At 43.1% G+C, this 23,558-nt stretch overlaps 1 protein-coding gene across 1 annotated transcript in view; it reads right to left on the reverse strand.

Moving 5' to 3' along the window:
• LOC139159726 (class I histocompatibility antigen, F10 alpha chain-like) overlaps window positions 1-23,558 on the reverse strand; it is an 80,220-nt gene that overhangs the window by 25,068 nt on the left and 31,594 nt on the right. The gene's annotated exons all lie outside the window — the stretch shown is intronic.

The raw sequence follows: 23,558 nt of genomic DNA on the forward strand, positions 1-23,558 counted from the left end.
GATCTCTTCTCCAAAGCACAAGGCAGCAGGACAGGAAGCAACGGGGGGGGGGCAGCTTGTACAAGAGAGATCCAACCTAGAAGGAAGGAGGAATTTCCTAAGAGTGAGGACAATTAATCAGTGGAATAACTGACATCCAGGAATTGTGAGAACTCCATCACTGGAAGTTTTCAAACACAGACTGGAGAACTGTTATACTGGGGTGGTATTAGGTCTCCTGCCTGGATCTGAGGGTTGGACTAGATGATCTCTGAGGTCCTTTCCAGCCCTGTCAGTCTGTGTTTTACCTCAGACACCCCAAATCAATAATGGGCTACCAAATGTTTTACTACCACACTGTGAGAGTGGCTTATGCATTTTCTTTCAACATCTTTCAGTGCAAATTGGATGCTATGGGGTGGAGCTCTATTTTCTCTACCCCACTGCGTTCTGCCCCCCCAGTAGCCCACCCCTGATTATCTACTTTATAAAGTGTATGTACACACACACACACAGCTCTTCTAAAATTATATACATTCAACCTCATTTAGGAAAAACATGCCCAGAGCCCAGAAGGGGGAAAAAGAAAAAAAAAATCAAAACTTTGCCACCGGTTCTGCGTACCTGACCAAACTTTTGCTACCGGTACTATGAACCTGACCATACCCATAGGAGCCCACCACTGCCCCAAATGAACTCTCCTCTGCATAAAAATGCTTGAAGGCTTTTTCTGCAGCATTTTCAAAGCGAAGACATGTCTTTCTATGGAAAAATGTCAGAGGTATCAAATACAGTATATAAATTCCCTATTTCCTTTTATTTTCTGGTGTAGTTGTGAATCTTTAGGAAGCTTCAAACTCTTCTCTTTTCACACCAGAAACTAAGATAGCTGCTCTCTTCTGGAGACTCCTTGGACTAAAATTGCAGTTGTTATTGTGATTACCAAATTCGGTTGACTATATATTTCTTATGCAGTCACCTATCCACAGAGCATGTAGGAGGGGATAGCTTAATAGCTTCGGAATATAAAATACTGTATAGAACATAAAAGAATATAAATCTTTGAAAACCTTTCAAATGATTTAGCTTTACTAGATAAATGGTCAAAGCAATGGAAACTGCAGTTTAATGTTTCCAAATGTAAAATAATGCACTTGGGGAAAAGGAATCCTCAATCGGAGTATTGTATCGGCAGTTCTGTGTTAGCAAAAACTTCAGAAGAAAAGGATTCAGGGGTAGTGATTTCTGACAGTCTCAAAATGGGTCAGCAGTGTGGTCGAGCAGTAGGAAAAGCAAGTAGGATGCTTGGCTGCATAGCTAGAGGTATAACAAGCAGGAAGAGGGAGATTGTGATCCCGCTATATAGAGCGCTGATGAGACCAGATTAGGAATACTGTGTTCAGTTCTGGAGACCTCACCTACAAAAGGATATTGACAAAATTGAACGGGTGCAAAGATGGGCTACAAGAATGGTGGAAGGTCTTAAGCATAAAACATATCAGGAAAGACTTAATGAACTCAATCTGTATAGTCTGGAGGACAGAAGGGAAAGGGGGGACATGATCTAAACATTTAAATATGTCAAAGGGTTAAATAAGGTTCAGAAGGGAATTGTTTTAATAGGAAAGTGAACACAAGAACAAGGGGACACAATCTGAAGTTAGTTGGGGGAAAGATTAAAAGCAACATGAGAAAATATTATTTTACTGAAAGAGTAGTAGATCCTTGGAACAAACTTCCAGCAGACATGGTTGGTAAATCCACAGTAACTGAATTTAAACATGCCTGGGATAAACATATATCCATCCTAAGATAAAAATACAGGAAATAGTATAAGGGCAAACTAGATGGACCATGAGGTCTTTTTCTGCCTTCAGTCTTCTGTGTTTCTATGTTTCTAAATGGGGAGAGTCTCAGCAAGACCCTAAGAATTTCCAGAACCACGGATGAGCTGGAGAATGGCGCCCCCTGCTGGTTTGCAGCCTTGCAAATTCTCCTCTCATTTATTTATTTATTGGACTTATATGCCGTCCCTCTCCATGGCAAAGGGGGGAAGGAAACATCATCCCATCAGTCTCAAACACTGTTGAAGCTTTAAGCTATCCAGAAATTAATCAAATCATGTACAAACAAGCCAGCAAGAGCTGGAATTCATCAAATTAGCTACCGGATTGTCTAAAATCCCCTTTTCTTTGCCAGCTTCCTTATGAGGCAGACAGAGATAAATGACAGACGTGTGACAGGCAATTCCTGACAATGATGGGATAGGAAGGTTTCACTCTCTTGTATTAAGTACAACAAATGTAATCTTTTATCTGAAAGAACAAATGTCATTGAGCAAATGCCATTATCCTCTGAAATAATTCAATAACAAACTTTCTTTGTGAATATATGAGCCGGACAATTCCATCTGTCCGTCCATTACCCTGGGGGGAGGGAAACTATTGACCCCCTCAGAGAGGGTCCGCAACTTGGGCATCCTCCTCGATCCACAGCTGACACTGGAACATCATCTTTCGGCTGTGGCGAGGGGGGCGTTTGCCCAGGTTCGCCTGGTGCACCAGTTGCGGCCCTATTTGGACAGGGAGTCACTGCTCACAGTCACTCATGCCCTCATTACCTCGAGGTTCGATTACTGCAATGCTCTCTACATGGGGCTACCTTTGAAAAGTGTTCAGAAACTTCAGATCGTGCAGAATGCGGCCGCGAGAGCCATCGTGGGGCTTCCTAGATTCACCCACGTTTCTGCAACACTCCGTAGCCTGCACTGGCTGCCGATCGGTTTCCGGTCACAATTCCAAGTGTTGGTAATGACCTTTAAAGCCCTACATGGCATTGGGCCAGAATACATCTGGAACCGCCTTCTACCGCACGAATCCCAGTGGCCGATAAGGTCCCACAGAGTTGGCCTTCTCTGGGTCCCGTCGACCAAACAATGTCGTTTGGTGGGCCCCAAGGGAAGAGCCTCCTCTGTGGCGGCCCTGGCCCTCTGGAACCAACTCCCCCCAGAGATTAGAACGGCCCCCATCCTCCTTGTCTTTCGTAAATTACTTAAGACCCACCTTTGTCGCCAGGCATGGGGGAGTTAAGTTATCCTTTCCCCCTAGGCTATTACAAGTTATGCATGGTATGTTTGTATGTATGTTTGGTTTTTTATAATAAGGGTTTTTTTAGTTGTTTTTATTAATTGGATTGTTCATGTTGTTTTACCATTGTTGTTAGCCGCCTCGAGTCTGCGGAGAGGGGCAGCATACAAATTCAATAAATAATAATAATAATAATAATAATAATAATAATAATAATAATAATAATAATAATAATAATGTCCCAAAGGTGAGGCTCTGTATTTCTGCAGAAATAAACAGCTGAAAGTTGCTTCCATCATTGCCGGACTTCCTGGCCAGCATTGCAAGGAAAACAGGACCCAGCTGAGGCTCCTGCTAACCAAGGGACCTTCTGCCTCCCTTCCGCCCATCTGTATCTCTTATCGGTGAAGAAGGCCAAGGCCATTAGGGGGACCTTCCAATTCCTGGTGAGTCCCTGGAAACTGGTCCTTTGCAGGTTGAGCCTCCCTTCAGATCCTCTATTTTCTCTCTGGGTTCACAGCAGACATAACCTTCATCTGTTTTAACTGACAGGTCAGTTTATGGTGCAGCATCTCCTGCAAATGGGACCCACACACAATACACAAAAAGTTCCTGAAGGGAAAATTCATTATGGTTGCAGGTAACCCTGTTGGAAGAAATAGCCACCTGGGTTCAAGTGGGGAGAAAGATACAGTGATACCTCGTCTTACAAATGCCTCGTCATACAAACTTTTCGAGATACAAACCCAGAGTTTAAGATTTTTTTGCCTCTTCTTACAAACTATTTTCACCTTACAAACCCACTTCCGCTGCTGGGATGCCCCGCCTACGGACTTCCGTTGCCAGCAAAGCACCTGTTTTTGCGCTGCTGGGATTCTCCTGAGGCTCCCCTCCATGGGAAACCCCACCTCCGGACTTCCGTGTTTTTGTGATGCTGCAGGAGAATCCCAGCAGCACAAAAACGGGCGCTTCGCTGGGAACGGAAGTCCGGAGGTGTGGTTTCCCAGCGAGGGGAGCCTCAGTGAAATCGCAGCATCGCAAAAACACAAAGGTCCGGAGATGGGGTTTCGAGGACTTCGGTGTTTTTTCGATGCTGTGATTTCACTGATGCTCCCTTTGCTGGGAAACCCCACCTCCGGACTTCGGTTGCCAGCAAAGCGCTCGTTTATGCGATGCTGGGATTCCCCTGCTGGGATTGCCCTGCAGCATCGCAAAAACACAGAAATCCAGAGATGGGGTTTCCCATGGAGGGGAGCCTCAGGGGAATCCCAGCAGCGCAAAAATGGGCGCTTTGGCTGGCAAAAGGGGTGAATTTTGGGCTTGCACTCATTAATCGCTTTTCCATTTACTCCTATGGGAAACATTGTTTCGTCTTACAAACTTTTCACCTTAAGAACCTCGTCCCGGAACCAATTAAGTTTGTAAGAGAAGGTATCACTGTACTGGAAATATGGAGGCTGATTGGAAAGATAGTTTATTGATGGACAAGACCACATGGGTTTTAGATCCTGGGCAGTTGTGCATCTGGAAGAGAGAGATAGGTATTTATGCGATCTCTTAGGCTTTGAACTTCAGTTCCCTGTTCCTGTGGCAAGGGCATGTTTTCTATTGGCTGTCCGACTCCCAGGAGGCTTTGCAGGTGTCATAGCTGAGATTGTCTGTGTCCCAGGCTTGGTTGAATCTAGCAGGGTGGTGCAATGAAGAACAAATCCTATTGTGGCTGAATGGCTTTGCCCTGAAAGATAATCCTACCATCCTGGAGCGGAGGTCTTTTGTCTTGTAGATAAGCTGGAAGAAAAATATCTACTGAAGGTCAGTTTCTGTTCCCAAGAGCATGTTTCTGCTTGCTTCTGTGTACTGCATGAGTCAAAAAGAGGGCCGTGAAAATATTTAGTGACCCCTCAAATCCTTCACACAAAGGGCTTCAACTCCTCCCCTTAAAACAACACTATATAGAGCACTGCACATCAGAACAACTAGAGACTAGAACAGTTTTTTCCCGAACGCCATCACTCTGCTAAACAAATAATTCCCTCAACACTATCAAACTACAGTATTTAATAAGTCTGCACTACTATTACTATTAGTCTTCTCATCATTCCTATCACTCATCTTCTATTTATGACTGTATGACTGTAACTTATTGCTTTTATCCTTACGATTTATATTAATACTGATTGTTTCTGGATTGCTTATTTGTACCCTATGATAATCAAGTGTTGAACCTCAGGATTCTTCACAAATGTCTCTTCTTTTATTATTTATTTATTTATTTATTGATTGATTGATTGATTGGATTTGTATGCCGCTCTTCTCCGTGTGCCCTGAGAGCATTTGCACCAAAGACAAATTCCTTGTGTGTCCAATCACACTTGGCCAATCAAGAATTCTATTCAACAGCCCCATGGTCACACGATCAAAATTAAGAAATACCTTGTTTTTTATGATGATTGCCGTGTCCTGGGGTGACATGGATCAGCTTTTGCGACCTTCTGACCAGCAAAGTCAAGGGAGAAGCTAGAAGATCACTTAACAACTGGGTTGCAAACTTAATAAATGCAATGATTCACTTAACCACTCAGAGAAAAAAAATGTAATAAAACAGGGCAATGTCACTTAACAAATGCAGAGGGAGCCTTGGGGAGGAGGGGCAGGATCCCTCATGTCAACTCTGGGCTACAATATGAAATGAATAGAAACAGAGAGCAAGCCCCATTTCTTACTAGCACTGATGATGTTGCCTAGTTGGGTAATGAAACATCTGTGTGAAAAGAAAGCCCTCCCAGAGGGGTTCCCAGAGGGCTGGTGGGGCAGGACGAGACCCCCCCTGAATGGAAGATGCAGGGGGGGAGTGGGGGCGGAGACTGAGTTTGGGGAAGCCATACAGGAACAAGCAGGTGAGTGAAAGCTCCGGATCCCCCGACAAGCTCTAGGAAGCTCCTGTGCAGAGACAGGATCCCAAGCAGGCATTGTGTGTTGCCTGGCAGCTGTGTCCTGTCTGGTGGTACCGAGTTGGGTTGGGACGGTCCGAGATATCGCCCTGGTGTGGTTCTGCCGGAGTTTATCCATGATTCTCTGCAGGGCCCGTTTGCCCTCCTCCTGTTGGACCCTCCTTTCAGCTTCCGGCCACTGGACTGGCTGCTCTCACCACAGATCAAAGTCCCATGCAGCCAATCTGCCCCCCACCCCAGCTCCCAAGGGGAAGAGCATCCGACACTGGGGACCCTCCGGGGCAGCATCCTGAGATGCCCAAAGGTCTTTCCCATCCCATGTGCACTAATCCTCCGATTACTCTGAGCTACAATATGAAATGAATATAAACAGAGAGCAAGCCCCACTTCTTACTAGCACTGATGATGTTACCTAGATGGGTAATGAAACGTCTGTGTGAAAATAAAGCAATGAGGAGCCCTCCCAGAGGGCAGGCAGGGCACGATGAGGCACCCTATGAATCGTTGCAGAGGGCGGCCCCAAGGGTGCATTGGGGGGGGGCAGACTGAGTTTGGGGAAGCAATGCAAGAACAAGCAGGATGCCTCAACAAACTCTGGGAAACTTCTGCGCAGAGACAAGATCTCAAGCAGGCATTGCGTGTCGCCTGCGAGCTGCGTCCTGCCTGGTCTTGTGGCACTGGGGTGGGATGGGCCGGACATTGCCCTGGTCCAGTTCTGCCGAAGTTTATCCATGATGATCTACAGCAGTGTTTTTCAACCAGTGTGCCATAGCACACTAGTGTGCTGCAAAACATGGTCAGGTGTGCCACGAAGAAGGAAGCTCAGGTTCCGGTCTCGCAACTTTTTGCTAAGAGTGAGAGAGAGAGAGAAAGTAAGAAAGCAAGAGAAAGAGAAAGAGAGAGAGAGAAAGCAAGAGAGAGAAAGAAAACAGAGAAACAGAGAGAAAGCAAGAGAGAGAGAGAGAAAAGGAGAGGGAGGGAGAGAGAAATGAGCAAAAAGGGGAGGAAAAAAGAGAAATGAGAAAATGATTGAGGCAGAGAATGAGAGGAAAGAGAGAGAAACAAAAGAGAGAGAAGTGACTCTTGATTTAAAGCATATGATAAAAAGCACCCAAAGAATAAGAGAAACCCCCCCCCTCAGCCCTGTTTTTGGAAATGGTTCAAGAGTGTGTATACACACACAAGGGTGGGGAGAAGATGGATGGAAAAAGAGAGGAGAGTGTCTTAGGATGTCATTTTGTGTCATTTTGGTTGGTGGTGTGCCCAGGATTTTAAAATGTAAAAAATGTGCCGCAGCTCAAAAAGGTTGAAAATCACTGGTCTGCAGGGACCTTTTGCCCTCCTTCTGTTGGCTCTTCCTTTCAGCTTTTGGCCTGTCACCACAGATCAAAGTCCCAAGTAACCTATCTGCCACCCACTCCAGCTCCCAGGGGGAAGAGCCGGGGGTTGGGGCAGCCCATCCCCCACCTGTACGGGGCAGAGTCGGACACCTGGGATGCCCAAGGGTGGTTTCCGTCTCATCTGCACTAATCCTCCGATTTCTGGCCTCTTTCCATTTGTTTCCTCATGACTCAAAGTAACAGAACCATCGAGTTGCAAGGGACCTTAGAGGTCTTCTAGTCCAATCCTGTGGCTGGAGCAGCCAAATGGCTTGAAATTACTTGAAAGTGATTACTGGAAGTAAGAGTCCGCTTTGGACGGCACACACATGAAACTGAGGAGTGCACGAGGATTATAAGGACGTTTGTTGGCTCTTCTCGATTACTAAAAATAAACTGAATTGGGGGGGGGGGATGGATTTTTAATCGAGCTTTAAGATGTTTGACAAACTGTCAACCTGGAGCAAGAAGGAAAGTGTAGAGAAAGGATGAGGTTAGGTGCTCTGACTTCCCCCATCTGTTAAATGGGTATAATCATCACTATTAAGTTATACTTCAGTTAAATCTGAGAACATAATGTCCTTCTAAGTGACGCTTAGCATTGCTGATTATACCAATTTTACAGGTGAGAAATCAAAGAACATGATCTCATTCTAAGTGATGCTTAATACCTAGTGAAATATTTCTGCTTCTATCTAAAAAAGACAAAGCAATCGAAATTGTTCAGGCTGCAATGAATGAATTGCAAATTAATTTAATTAATTTGCAATTAATTAATTAATTTGCAATTAATTAATTTGCAATTAATTAATTTGCAATTAATTAATTTGCAATTAATTAATTTGCAATTAATTAAATCAATTTGCAATTAATTAAATCAATTTGCAATTAATTAAATCAATTTGCAATTAACTAATTGCATTGATTTGCAATTAACTAATTGCATTGTTTTGCAATTAACTAATTGCATTGTTTTGCAATTAACTAATTGCATTGTTTTGCAATTAACTATTTGCATTGTTTTGCAATTAACTAATTGCATTGTTTTGCAATTAACTAATTGCATTGTTTTGCAATTAACTAATTGCATTAATTTGCAATTAGCTAATTGCATTAACTTGCAATTATTAAACCCATTGATTTGGCAGTAAACTCTGGAAGGCTTACTCTGGAAGGAGTAAGCGTGCACAAGCATTGCCTTGCAAAGGACAATTAGGGGGAAAAAAGCAGCTGCGGTTGAAACGGAAAGAGCCGCAGGAAACACCCAGAACGGCTGCAGGACTCTTGGCCTCGAGCTCGGGGACTTTCCAACTCCTCCCACAGAAAGCACGTGATCCTCTGATGGGAGCCAATGGGATCCGCCGAAGGGCCGTTGCCTTTTCTGAGAAATCAAGTGATAAAAGAGAACCGTCCTTCTCGCAGTGACCACGGGAGGCGCTGTCATGCCAGGAAACCCTCCCACAGACAGGGTGGGGTGGAAACTTTAGACTTGCAGCAACGCTGACTGATGGGTTAATTGAAGGGTCGTTTGAGGCAGATTTCTTTCCCTTGTTTAGATGCAAAGAGCTTTTGGCAGCTGTTGAGTCTCGGAATTCCCCAGCCAGGAGCTGTGCTGGCTGGCTGGGCTGGTTCCAGAAGGTGTCTCCTTTTTTTGGCAAAGAGCCAGAGTAAAACGAGTCAGTTGAAGAAGCTAGAAATTTCTACGAACAATCTGGACTGTATACACAAGATCCATCCTACAAAGCGATTGGAGGAGGAGGAGAGGAGCGTGGGGCCGCAGCTTTGCGCCGTGAGGACAACAACGGTGCCCCACCACCCAATAACACATCCGAAGTCTATAAAAGACAAGAAAATATTCTTTAGATACAAAGAATTACTAAATGACCAGATGAAGTTAAAATCTAGGATTAAATTACAAGAAGAAGGGATAATAATAGACTGGTGGCATTATGCCCAGATTCGAACTAGATATCAGAAGGATAAAACCCTTTATATTTTTAATAAAAGTAAAAATTTGCTAAGTAATCTAATCACTACTAATCCAACAAAAATGATAGGTAAAATATATAAATTCCTCATTGCTCACAAAAATATAGAGTTGACCTTAAAAGACACTATGATAAGATGGTGCAGAAATATTGGTAAGGAAATAGACATAGACACATGGGAGAAAGTTTGGACTAATAACTGGAAAATGACTAAATCAGTCTCATTAAAAGAAAATCAAATTAAAATGTTTTACAGGTGGCATCTCCCACCAAATAGGATAGCAAAAATGTTTCCCAAAACATCCCCACTATGTTGGAAATGTAAGAATGAAATAGGAACCTACTACCATCAATGGTGGACATGTGGTAAAGCTAAAATATACTGGAAGATGATAGAGAAAATAATAAAATAAATAGTAAAGCAGGATATAGAAAACACCCCGAAATTTTACCTATTAGGAATTACCAATCAGACTTATAAGAAAGAAATTCTTTATTTAATTATACACATATTAACTGCGGCTAGAATAATATATGCGCAAAATTGGAAGGGGGAAGAAATCCCCAAGGAAGAAGAAGTTATAGCTAAAATATTAGATTGCGCTGAAATGGATATGATGACAAGATGATTAAATGATCAAGAAGATACTAAATTCTATGAAACATGGAACAATGTTTATAAATGGATAGACAAGAAAAAATAAGATATACAAATTTACTTTTAGTTAATCTTTTGTATTTGTTTTTACCTGGGTGATAACAATGTTAATATTAGTTTAAATGTATCATTTGATGATTATGGTATATTAGTTTATGTATAAGCAACATATTAAGAATTTTGGTTTATATACGTATAGTAGTTAAAATTAGTTTAAATGTATTGTTTGATGATTATGGTATATTAGTTTATGTATAAGCAACATATTAAGAATGTTGGTTTATATACGTATAGTAGTTAAAATTAGTTTAAATATATTGTTTGATGATTATGGTATATTAGTTTATGTATAAGCAACATATTAAGAATTTAGGTTTATATATGCATAGTACTTAAAACTTGGAAAATTCTAACCCAAATTTACTAGACTTTTCAATATTCAACATATATTCAATTATGTATTCTTTTTCTGTATTTGAATCTATATTTTCAAGAGAAGCGGGGGAAATGCACCCCCACTTTATGTTTAATGTCTGTATGTGTGTCTGTTTATTTTAAGAAAAATTAATAAAAATATATATATATATAAAAAAAGAATATTATGAACAACATCCAGAAAAACAAATGGCATTAATATTTTTAGATGCTAAAAAAGCTTTTGACAACGTTGATTGGACCTTCATGAAATTACTACTTAATAAAATGAATTTTGGAACTAAATTTTTTAACATAATTGACGCAATATACTCTACTCAAACAGCAAAAATTATTTTAAATAATGACCAAATAGAAGAATTTAGGATACAAAGAGGAGTTAGACAAGGCTGCCCTATTTCTCCTTTATTATTTATTCTAACATTAGAATGCTTACTGATAAGGGTAAAACAAGATAAAAATATAAAAGGCTTACAAATTAAGAAGGAGATATACAAACTTCAGGCCTTTGCAGATGACATCGTTTTTATACTAGAAGATCCATTAATTTCTATTTTAAGGTTAATAGATCTATTAGAAGAATATGGAAGAATAGCTGGCTTAAAAATTAATAAAGACACAAATATTAATTAAGAATATGACAGATTACCAGACAAAACAATTAGAAACAAAATCAAATATGAAAATAACTAAAAAAGTAAAGTACTTAGGTATTTGGCTATCAGCAAAATCCATAACATTAAAAGAAGATAATTATACCAAACTTTTAAAGCAAATTAAAAAAGACTTAGAAACCTGGAATAATTTTAAATTATCACTATTAGGTAGGATATCCACAATTAAAATGAATATTTTACCCAAGGTTCTGTTTCTATTTCAAGTAATTCCGATAAACCCAGGGAAATATTTTTTAAAGAATTAACAAATATAACAAAAAAAATTATATGGCAAAATAAAAAACCTAGAATTAAACAATGTGCCTTAGAAGACATAAAAGAAAGAGGACCGCTTGCCTGCCCAAACTGGAAAGTATACTATCAAGCTGCAACCCTAACTTGGACTAAGGAATGGCTTACTTAAAAAAATAGAAGATTATTGAACTTAGAAGGACATGACTTAATGTTGGAATGGCATGCCTTTATATGGTACGAAAAATACAAAACACATTCTTATTTTAAAACACATATAATAAGGAAGGCACAAAATTTTTGATACTCTTTATTTACTGTTTATTTACAACGTTTAAGAAATATATCATCCCTATTAACTTATACCCTATATTGTATAATTGTGTCGCTTACCTGAATTGTTCAAATTTGTACCTTGATTCATTATCCCTTCCCACACCTTCCTTTTTTTTCTTCCTTTCTGTACATTCCTTCCTACCCTTCCCCTCCCGTTTCAGTATATTTATAAATAAAGTATATTTTAAAAAAAATAAAAAATAAGGAAGGCACTTATAGAAGTTTGGAGTGATATAAAGAAAGATCACTTTTTAGTATTGCCTGAATGGATATCCCCGATTGAAACTATAAGCCTCCCAAGCTTGTTGCAAGAAGGCAAGATTTGGAAATACAAAGACTTAGTAGACAACCAATGGAATTTAAAAACAAAGGAGGACTTGCTAGATGCGGGTATTGTCATTGATTGGTGGCAATATACACAAATTACGTCTAGGTTCTATAAAGATAAAAACACATACATTCTTAGAAAAGACAATAATATTTTAGGCAAATTATTAACAACTAACCAAAGAAAACTGATTGGAAAAACATATAAATATTTAATTAATTGTAAAAATATAGAATGTATATTAAAGGACAATATGATTAGTTGGTGTAGAAACTTAAATAAAGAGATACATTTAAATACTTGGGAAAAAGTATGGACACATGTTGTAATCATAAATGTTTAAGCACTGGAATTTGGGAATAAAATATTGCTGGAGAGCGATGTTTTAAGCCTAAATTATGTGCTGAATAAAATCTTAATTCTTCCTCTATGGAAAGGCAGCCCAGGCTGAGCAAGCATTCTGCAGAATCCATGAGCACAAAGCAATTAAACCTATAGAACTTCCATATAAGGTATGCATTACTGACATTCCTTTGCTAACACGAAATCTAGGGAAAAGGCAAGGAATGTAGCTTCTGAGAAGCTTGCCTTATAAGGTACAAAAGTAAATAGTTGCTGGAGAATGGTTTAATGTATGTGGCGTTTGCAATTGGTCATTCTGTACCACATGTCAGAACTGTGAAAATACAATAAATAGGAGAGGTCTTGAGGCATTCAAGGTCGTCTCTTCGAGAAAACTTTCTCTGTCATTTCATTCTGATGTGGCAATTACGGCACTCTGTGCCTTCCCCGAGGTCGACCCACTGAAGGAGGGCTGAGTGCTTTCAGACATATAATTGGAAAATAACAAAGTCAACTTCTTTCAAAGAAAACCAGATTAAGATGTTTTATAGATGGCACTTACCACCAAGCAGAATCTCAAAAATGTTTCCAACCAATTCACCTAATTGTTGGAAGTGTAAAACAGAAATTGGTACTTATTATCACACATTGTGGACATGCCCAAAAGCAAAAGAATACTGGAACTTAATAGAAAAATGGATGAGAGAAATAACACAGCAGGAAATTAAGAAAACCCCAGAATTTTTTTTTATTGGGTATATCCAATAATAAATATAAAAAAGACTTAATGGTCCATATGTTGGCAGCAGCTAGGATAGCCTTTGCGCAAAAATGGAAAGGTACAGTACTGAGATTCCAAAAGAAACGGATATTCTTAAGAAAATTTTAGATTGTGCTGAGCTAGATATGATGACGAGAAGGTTAAACAATCAAGAAGAATCAGAATTTTATGATGTTTGGCAGAAGGTTTATATTTGATGGGAAACAAAGAAAAAGAAATAAAAGTATTATTTTGAATATTTGAAGTTAGTAGACAAACCGTAAATAGCTAGTGACTATTTACAATATATATTATACATAACATAAATATCAAATTCCTTTTTTCCCCTCTCTATTCTCTTGAAAACTTTTATATAGATGTTTACAAATTTTTACTTATCTCTATATTCATTATATCAAGATTGACATTTATGCATACCATATAGATAATGTAGTATAACAAAATGACTTTAATATTCTCTTTTTTTTCTCTTATTACAATGATAATTTCTATTTTGAGCGGAGCGATTGTAGCTCCACTAAAGGTTACATGATGTTTGTTATGTGTGTCATTCTTTTGAAAATCAATAAAATATTTTAAAAAAACCAAAAAAACAGGCTGGAGAACTGTTAGACTGGGATGGTATTAGGTCTCCTGCCCGGATCTGAGGGTTGGACTAGCTGACCTCTGAGGTCCTTTCCAGTCCTATGTGTCTGTGTTTTACCTCAAACAGCCCCACAGTCACATGATCAAAATGTAGAAATATCTTGTGTTTATGACGATTGTGGTGTCCTGGGGTGACATGGATCAGCTTTTGCGACCTTCTGACCAGCAAAGTCAAGGGAGAAGTTAGAAGATCACTTAACAACCAGGTTACAAACTTAATAAATGCAACAATTCACTTGACCACTCAGACAAAAAAAATGTCATAAGACCTTGAACAAATGCAGAGGGAGCCTTGGGGAGGAGGGGCAGGATCCCTCGTGTCAACTCTGGGCTACAATATGAAATGAAAATAAACAGAGAACAAGCCCCACTTCTTACTAGCACTGATGATGTTGCCTAGTTGGGTAATGAAACGTCTGTGTGAAAAGAAAGCAATGAGGAGCCCTCCCAGAGGGGTTCCCAGAGGGCTGGTGGGGCAGGATGAGGCCCCCTCTGAATGGAAGATGCAGAGGGGGAGTGGGGGCAGAGACTGAGTTTGGGGAAGCAATACAGGAACGAGCAGGTGGGTGAAAGGTCCGGATGCCCCGACAAGCTCTAGGAAGCTTATGTGCAGAGACAGGATCCCAAGCAGGCATTGTGTGTTGCCTGGCAGCTGTGTCCTGTCTGGTGGCACCCGGGTGGGACGGGATGAGATACCGTCCTGGTGTGGTTCTGCCGGAGTTTATCCGTGATTCTCTGCAGGGCCCGTTTGCCCTCCTCCTGTTGGATCCTCCTTTCAGCTTCCGGCCACTGGACTGGCTGCTCTCACCACAGATCAAAGTCCCATGCAGCCAATCTGCCCCCCACCCCAGCTCCCAAGGGGAAGAGCATCCGACACGTGGGACCCTCCGGGGCAGCATCCTGAGATGCCCAAAGGTCTTTCCCATCCCATGTGCACGAATCCTCCGATTACTCTGAGCTACAATTTGAAATGAATATAAACAGAGAGCAAGCCCCACTTCTTACTAGCACTGATGATGTTACCTAGATGGGTATTGAAACTTCTGTGTGAAAATAAAGCAGTGAGGAGCCCTCCCGGAGGGCTGGCAGGGCAGGACGAGGCACCCTATGAATCGTTGCAGAGGGCAGCCCCCAGGGTGCAGTGAGGGGGGCAGACTGAGTTTGGGGAAGCAATGCAAGAACAAGCAGGATGCCCCGGCAAACTCTGGGAAACCTCTGCACAGAGACAGGATCTCAAGCAGGCATTGCGTGTCGCCTGCGAACTGGGTCCTGCCTGGTGGCACCCGGGTGGGACGGGATGAGATACCGCCCTGGTGTGGTTCTGCCGGAGTTTATCCGTGATTCTCTGCAGGGCCCGTTTGCCCTCCTCCTGTTGGATCCTCCTTTCAGCTTCTGGCCACTGGACTGGCTGCTCTCACCACAGATCAAAGTCCCATGCAGCCAATCTGCCCCCCACCCCAGCTCCCAAGGGGAAGAGCATCCGATACGTGGGACCCTCCGGGGCAGCATCCTGAGATGCCCAAAGGTCTTTCCCATCCCATGTGCACTAATCCTCCAATTACTCTGAGCTACTGAAGTAGACCCAGAGGCAGGGTTCAAGCAATCGGTACTTTTATTCAGCTCAGAGAACAAGTGACAGCTCAGCAAGGTAAAGTGACAATTCAGCGAGTACCGACTGACTCTGCCTGGAGAAACCGCTCCTTTTATACTTTTGCGGTTCCCGCCAAAGCTAGAGCCGGCCGCGTCTGAGCCAATCAGGAGCGACTTCCTGCTTCGGCTCAGACAGCGCTAGAAAGAGGAACAAACTATTTACAGAGTTACAAGGTAGCCATTCCAGGATACAACACCCCTCCCCTCATAGTTGGACACATCCATCATGAAAGCCATGTGACAAAGTCATCCAATCGGTGGGGCCTCCGAGGAGCTCGCGCTGACCTGCGCAGTTCAATTTCTCCTTCGACACTGACTGTGGAGGATGGCTCGCCGCTGTTCTCCCGGCGCGGCGGACTTGGCCTGGCGGGCCCAACGAAGGCTTCGGAGGACGAGGATGGCTCGGCGTCGCTGGATGGTTCCCCCTGGCCCGATAAGTCTCTTTGCGTGTTTCTTAACTCGGGCAATGTACTAAAGTCTGTTGAAGGGGGAGAGTCCATGTCAGTGGTTTGTGGCAATTGATTTTCTGTTCGCTTCTGAATGTGGTCTATGTGTCGTTTCCACAAACGACCATCCTCTAGTTTTACAATATAAGTCTTTGGTGCATTTTGCTTAACAACAATTCCTTTCATCCAGTTTACATTTCCATCAAAACTTTTTACATATACATTTTGTCCCAAATACATTTCTCTTTCAGGTTTTACACACATTTGGTTATTATTAACACAGAACCTTGGGTTTAACCTGTCTAGTGGTGACCTCAACTTTCTTCCCATCAATAACTCTGCAGGGCTTACATGTGTGTGTGAGTTAGGGGTAATGTGCTGGGTTAGTAAGAATTGGTCCAAGTTTTGTTGCACATCCCCAGGGCCTGACCTGCGCAATGCCTCCTTTGCCACCCGAACGTAACGTTCTGCCAATCCGTTAGCCCAGGGCGAATAAGGCGAGATGAGGGCATGCCTGACCCCTAGGCCATCTAAGAACAATTCGAATTGCCTGGCTGTTAGCTGTGGCCCATTGTCAGACACTAAGATATCTGGGCAACCATGGGATGCAAACAGTCTACTCAATACCTTGATGGTGGCACTTGTGGTTATGTTGTTCATTGCTATTATTTCCACCCATTTGGAGAAGGCATCAACCACTATTAAAAAATACTGGGAACCCACTGGGCCAGCAAAATCAATGTGGATTCTAGACCAAGGGCCAGCAGGCTGTTCCCACTCAGCCGGAGTTGTTTTGGGGGGACTAGGCCGTGACTCTTGGCACGGGTCACACTTTGAAACCCAATTTTCAATATCAGCATCCAGCCCTGGCCACCATAGATGCCCCCTTGCCAGGCTCTTCATCCTGACAATCCCAGGATGACCCACATGTAACATTTTGAGTACCTTTTCCCTTAGGCTTTTAGGGATGATCACTCTATCTCCCCACAACAGACAACCCTTAACATACGATAACTCAAGCCTTTTGTTTTTAAAATCACACAATTCAGGTTTCACAACATCATTTTGCCATCCCTTTAGAACACAGTTCACCACTTGTTTAAGGATTTGATCTTGCTGCATGTGTGCAGCTACCTCTTTGGCCGTGGTTAGTGGGTTATCCTCGAGCTCTATCATTAACACATCTGTGGAAGGAACAGGGTCTTCCACTAAGTCTGCTATGGGGCACCTGCTGAGGCCGTCTGCGTGATTGATTTCCTTTCCCCCCTTGTGGGTGAGCTCATACTGGTACCCTGAGAGGAAAAGAGCCCATCTGATTAGTCTTGGAGACATAAAAGGTGGAGTGGGCTTGTTGGGGGCTAGCAGACCTAGTAGGGGCTTGTGGTCAGTGACTAGTTCAAAACTTCTTCCAAAAATATAATTGTGGAACTTCTTTACCCCTGCCACTAATGCTAGGGCCTCCTTGTCTAACTGGCTATAATTCCTCTCTGTGCTGGTCATGGTTCTTGAGAAAAATGCTATTGGGGCCTCTGTCTTATTAGGTAGAACGTGAGCTAGGACTCCTCCTATGCCGTACGGCGAAGCGTCGCACGTGAGCCTAATGGGTAGTGAAGCACTATATTGGACTACTACACTTTTAGAAGTTAATAAATCCTTTATTTGAGAGAAAGCTTCACGTTCAGTTTTCCCCCATGTCCAGCGGGCTTCCTTCTGGAGTAAACGATGGAGAGGCTCTGCTACTGTTGCCTTCTGCTTTAAAAAAACGGAATAAAAATTAAGGAGGCCCAAAAATGCCTGTAGCTCATTCTTATCTCGTGGTTCTGGGGCTTCTCTAATTGCTTTCAGCTTTTCTGTTGTGGGGTGGATGCCTTCTTTATCTATTTTATAACCAAGGAATTCTATACTGTTGGTTCCCCAGACACATTTATCAGGCTTGATTCTTAACCCTTTGTCCTGTAACCTCTTAAGTACTTCCCTTATTCTTTTGTTTACTTGTTCCTGGTTTTCCCCTGCAATTAAGATGTCATCAAAGTATGGAATGGCCCCATTTACCCCTGACAATAGGCGTTCCATAATGCTCTGGAATATTCCTGGGGCTATGCTTACCCCAAACTGTAACCTCGTGCATTTGAAAGCCCCCCTGTGCGTTACAATTGTTTGAGCATTTGCTGTTTGTTCATCGACCGGAAGTTGCTGGTAAGCTTGCGCCAGGTCGATCTTTGCGAACCTTTTCCCCTCCCCCAGGGAGTGTAGAAGTTGTTGCACAACCGGGATGGGGTAGGGGTGGTGTTGGAGTGCCTTATTCAGGGTCGATTTGTAATCAGCGCAAACTCTTAAAGAACCATCTGGCTTCAGAGGTGTAACTATGGGAGTTTCCCATGGCCCCTGTTCCACAGGGACCAAAATACCTTGGCTAATGAGTTTATCCAGCTGTATGTCTAGTTTGGGGAGAAGCGGAAGGGGGACCCTGCGAGGTTTTAGTCTGATCGGTGGGACCTTGGGGTCAATAGAGAATGATATAGGGGGCCCCTTATACAATCCCAAGGTGGGGCTGAACACTTCAGGGAACTCTTTAACAAAGTTAGGCATATTATCACAGTTTACATTACACACACCCGAAATCTCGATCCCCAACGGTTCCATCCACGCTAACCCCAGAAGAGAGTGCTTGGCCCCCGTTACAATAAGCATGGGAAGGGTACATTTAACATTCTTGAATGCAATAGGTACATTTGCTGTTCCCAGGACCGAGATTACCCCCCCTTGGAAGTCTCTGATCACCAAAGAGGTTTGATTTAGGTCAGCCTTAGACACATTAGGCATATACAGTTTAAATTTTTCCCAGGGCATGATGGTATATCTAGAGCCCGTATCCAGCTCCATTGAGCAAGGCTGGTTATTTAGTAACAATGAGATAACAATTTTAGCCCCCTTTTTGGTTGCCGTGTTATTCACGGAAAATTGAGAGTTACCTCTATAGTAGTCGCGGTTAGCGGTTGAGTAGTTCCTTTGACCCGAGTTGCGGAACGGTCTCCTTTCTCGCGATTGGGGGGTCTGGTTTTGTGGTCGCTGGTATTGCGGCGTGGCGAAAGTTTCTTCCGGTGCTGTTGCTCTGCAAGCGATGGCGATGTGGCCTCTACGGTTGCAGTGGCGGCATGTAGCGTCTCGGAAAGGGCATCGATGGCGCTGGTGATTTCCCCGGCAGCCCGCGCAGGGGGCTGGGTGAGTAGCTCTAAGGTGTCTCGGCTGGTCTTGCACCAGGAGGCAGTTGTCCCCGCTGTGAGTTGGTTGGCTGAGGTCGTCTGATTCCACGGCGCTGGAAGACGCGGAGTCAATTTTGGCAATGAGTTCTCGCCTTCCGTGCTCTTTCAATTCCCTAGCCGCTGCGTCGGCTGCTTCTGCGGTTTGCGCTAGTTTAATCACGGTTTGTAGAGTCGGCTCTTCTTCGGTGAGGAGTTTATTTCTCACTGTGCTGCTTTTCATGCCGAAAACCAAGGCGTCGGTGAGGCGAGCTTCCGGGTCTTTAAACTTGCATTGAGCAAGTACTGTTCGAAGCCGCGTTGTAAACTGGTTGATCGACTCGGTTTCCTTCTGAGCCATCATGGAAAATTGATGCCGAAAAACCATGGCCGGTTTGGTCGGTTTGAAATGGCTCGCTAGCTTTTCCTGTAGGACGTCCCACGCTACGGTTCTTGCTTGCTGCGGTTCAGTGAGAGTTTGGGCCAGTCCACGGATTTCTGGGCCGCAGTAATTAAGGAAAATAGCCCATCTTCGATCGGCTTCGGCGTCCTGTATTCCCGCCGCCTCGAGGAAGATCTCGAAGGTGGCCATGTATTCGTCCCAGGTCGTTTTCTCGGGATCGAAGAGTTCCGGAGCCTGGCCGATCTGGACTTTGTTCATGTTGCACGCGATGTTTCTTCCGTCCGTTCGTCGCCAGTGAAGTAGACCCAGAGGCAGGGTTCAAGCAATCGGTACTTTTATTCAGCTCAGAGAACAAGTGACAGCTCAGCAAGGTAAAGTGACAATTCAGCGAGTACCGACTGACTCTGCCTGGAGAAACCGCTCCTTTTATACTTTTGCGGTTCCCGCCAAAGCTAGAGCCGGCCGCGTCTGAGCCAATCAGGAGCGACTTCCTGCTTCGGCTCAGACAGCGCTAGAAAGAGGAACAAACTATTTACAGAGTTACAAGGTAGCCATTCCAGGATACAACAGCTACAATATGAAATGAATATAAACAGAGAGTAAGCCCCACTTCTTACTAGCACTGATGATGTTACCTAGTTGGGTAATGAAACGTCTGTGTGAAAATAAAGCAATGAGGAGCCCTCCCAGAGGGCAGGCAGGGCAGGACGAGGCACCCTATGAATCGTTGCAGAGGGCGGCCCCCAGGGTGCAGTGAGGGGAGCAGATTGAGTTTGGGGAAGCAATGCAAGAACAAGCAGGATGCCCCGGCAAACTCTGGGAAACCTCTGCACAGAGACAGGATCTCAAGCAGGCATTGCGTGTCGCCTGCGAGCTGGGTCCTGCCTGGTCTTGTGGCACCGGGGTGGGACGGGCTGAACATTGCCCTTGTCCAGTTCTGCCGAAGTTTATCCATGATCGTCAGCAGGGACCTTTTGCTGTCCTGTTGGCTCCTCCTTTCAGCTTTCAGCCTCTAACCGCAGATCGAAGTCCCATGGAACCAATCTGCCACCCACTCCAGCTTTGAAGAGTGTGTGCGTGGGGGGGTTGCTCCCATCTCATCTGCACCAATCTGCCGATTTCTGGCCTCTTTCCATTGGTTTCCTGATGACTCACGCTAACAGAGTCATCAAACTTATTTATTTATTTATTTGATTGATTGATTTATTCATTGATTTATTCATTGATTTATTCATTGATTGATTCATTGATTGATTGATTTGTATGCCGCCTACCTACTCCCAGTGGCTGAGTTGGAAGGGACCTTAGAGGTCTTCTAGTCCAGTCCTGTGGCTTAAGCAGCCAAATGGCTTGAAATTACTTGAAAGTGATTAGTGGAAGTAAGAGTCCGCTTTGGACGGCACACACATGAAACTGAGGAGCACATGAGGATTATAAGGACGTTTGTTGGCTCTTCTCGATTAATAAAAATAAACTGAATTGGTGGGGGATGGATTTTTAATCAAGCTTTAAGATGTTTGACAAACTGTCAACCTGGAGTAAGAAGGAAAGTGTAGAGAAAGGATGAGGTTAGGTGCTCTGACTTCCCCCATCTGTAAAATGGGTATAATCATCACTATTAAGTTATACTTCAGTAAGTCTGAGAACATAATGTCCTTCTAAGTGACGCTTAGCATTGCTGATTATACCAATTTTACAGGTGAGAAATCAGAGAACATGACCTCATTCTAAGTGATGCTTAATACCTAGTGAAATATTTCTGCTTCTAATCTAAAAAAGACAAAGCAATTGAAATTGTTCAGGCTACAATTAATGAATTGCAAATTAATTTAGTTAATTTGCAATCAATTAATTAATTTAATTAATTTGCAATTAATTGCATTAATTTTCAATTAACTAATTGAATTAATTTGCAATTAACTAATTGAATTAATTTGCAATTAACTAATTGCATTAATTTGCAATTAACTAATTGCATTAATCTACAATTAACTAATTGCATTAATTTGCAATTAACTTGCATTAATTTGCAATTAACTTGCATTAATTTGCAATTAACTAATTGCATTAATTTGCAATTAACTAATTGCATTAATTTGCAATTAACTAATTGCATTAATTTGCAATTAACTAATTGCATTAATTTGCAATTAACTAATTGCATTAATTTGCAATTAACTATTTGCATTACAGTAATTTGCAATTATTAAACCCATTGATTTGGCAGTAAAATCTGGAAGGCTTACTCTGGAAGGAGTAAGCGTGCACAAGCATTGCCTTGCAAAGGACAATTAGAAAAAAAAAAGCATCTGCGGTTGGAACGGAAAGAACCGCAGGAAACACCCAGAACGGCTGCAGGACTCTTGGCCTCGAGCTCGGGGACTTTCCAACACCTCCCATAGAAAGCACGTGATCCTCTGATGGGAACCAATGGGATCCGCCGATGGGCCGTTGCCTTTTCTGAGAAATCAAGTGATAAAAGAGAACCGTCGTTCTCGCAGTGGCCACGGGAGGCGCTGCCACGCCAGTAAACCCTCCCACAGACAGGGTGGGGTGGAAACTTTAGACTTGCAGCGACGCCGACCGAAGGTTGACTGATGGGTTGATTGAAGGGTCGTTTGAGGCAGATTTCTTTCCCTTGTTTAGGTGCAAAGAGCTTTGGCAGCTGTTAAGTCTCGGAATTCCCCAGCCGGGGGCTGTGCTGAGAGAGACGAACGGGATCAAAATCTCCCTTCCGATATTTTCCATGCCTAAAGTAGGCCTGAAGCCCGGGGACAAATGGCGGCCTCTCTCTCCCTGTGACGCCGCCCGCCTTCCTCCCCTCCCAGGCACTGGGCGCTTCCTTCGCAACAAGGGAGGGAGCGGCCTCTTGGCGGCCTTCACGCTTTTGCTCTCGGGTGGGACCAGACAGGAGTAACGGCTGTCAGGAAGCAAAGGGGGAAGGGAGAACAGATGGGCCAGAGAACGGGCAGGGCTTTACCCGTTGAGCAGCAGCACTGTGCTCCGGCCAGTAGTATGAATGATAAATGGATGAATGTTTTTTTTAATATTGGATTTTTAAACCTTGTACTTGTTTTTATTGTTGTACGTGGCCTTAGTCCGTCAGGAAGGGGCGGCTTATAAATCTAAATAAATAAACAACTTATTATTTTATTTATTAGATTTGTATGCCGCCCCTCTCCGTAGACTCGGGGCGGCTGACAGCAACATAAAGGGAGGAGGGGATAGGGAGAGGAGATGAAAATCGGAGAGAAGGAAGACTAGAAAGGATGAGACGAGGGGAAGAAGGGAGAGAAGGAAAGGAGGAGGACTAAAGAGGAACAAAGGAGGGGCAGGGGTGGAGAGGAGTGGAGAGAAAAGGAGGAGAGGGGAGAGAAAGGGATGAGGAGGGGAGGGGAAGGAAGGGGTGGAGAGGAGAACTAGAGGGGAGGAGGGGGAGAGGAAGAATGGAGACAAAAGGAGGATGGGGAGAAGAGAGGAGAGATGAGAAGTGAAGAGGAGGAGGGGAGACAAGAGGAGGAGAGATGAGAAGTGGAGGGGAGGAGGGAATGGAGTGGAGATTATTTACAGGGACAGTCTTCTGCGTCACACATCCCAGCATCACACAGTTGGCCTTTTCCAGGTCCCGTCAGCAGAGCAATGTCGACTGGTGGGACTGCAGGGAAGGGCCTTCTCATTGGCCGCTCTAGTCCTCCGGAATCAACTCTCCCCAGAGATTTGCACTATCCCCATCCTCCTGGCCTTTCAAAAGGCTTTGCCCATTGAGCAGCAACACTGAGCTCTGGCCAGTAGTATGAATTATAAATGGATGAATGTTTTTTTAATATTGGAGTTTTAAACTTTGTACTTGGTTTTATTGTTGTACAAGGCCCTGAGTCCATCAGGAGGGGGCAGCTTATAAATCTAAATAAATAAATAAAAAAATAAATGGAGGAGGGGATAGGGAGAGTGATATATATTATTAGTATTTTAATTATTACTAATTTAATTCATTTTAATATCAC

The sequence above is a fragment of the Erythrolamprus reginae genome, chromosome 2 (genome assembly GCF_031021105.1).
Source record: "Erythrolamprus reginae isolate rEryReg1 chromosome 2, rEryReg1.hap1, whole genome shotgun sequence".
In the NCBI taxonomy this organism is placed as follows: domain Eukaryota; kingdom Metazoa; phylum Chordata; class Lepidosauria; order Squamata; family Dipsadidae; genus Erythrolamprus; species Erythrolamprus reginae.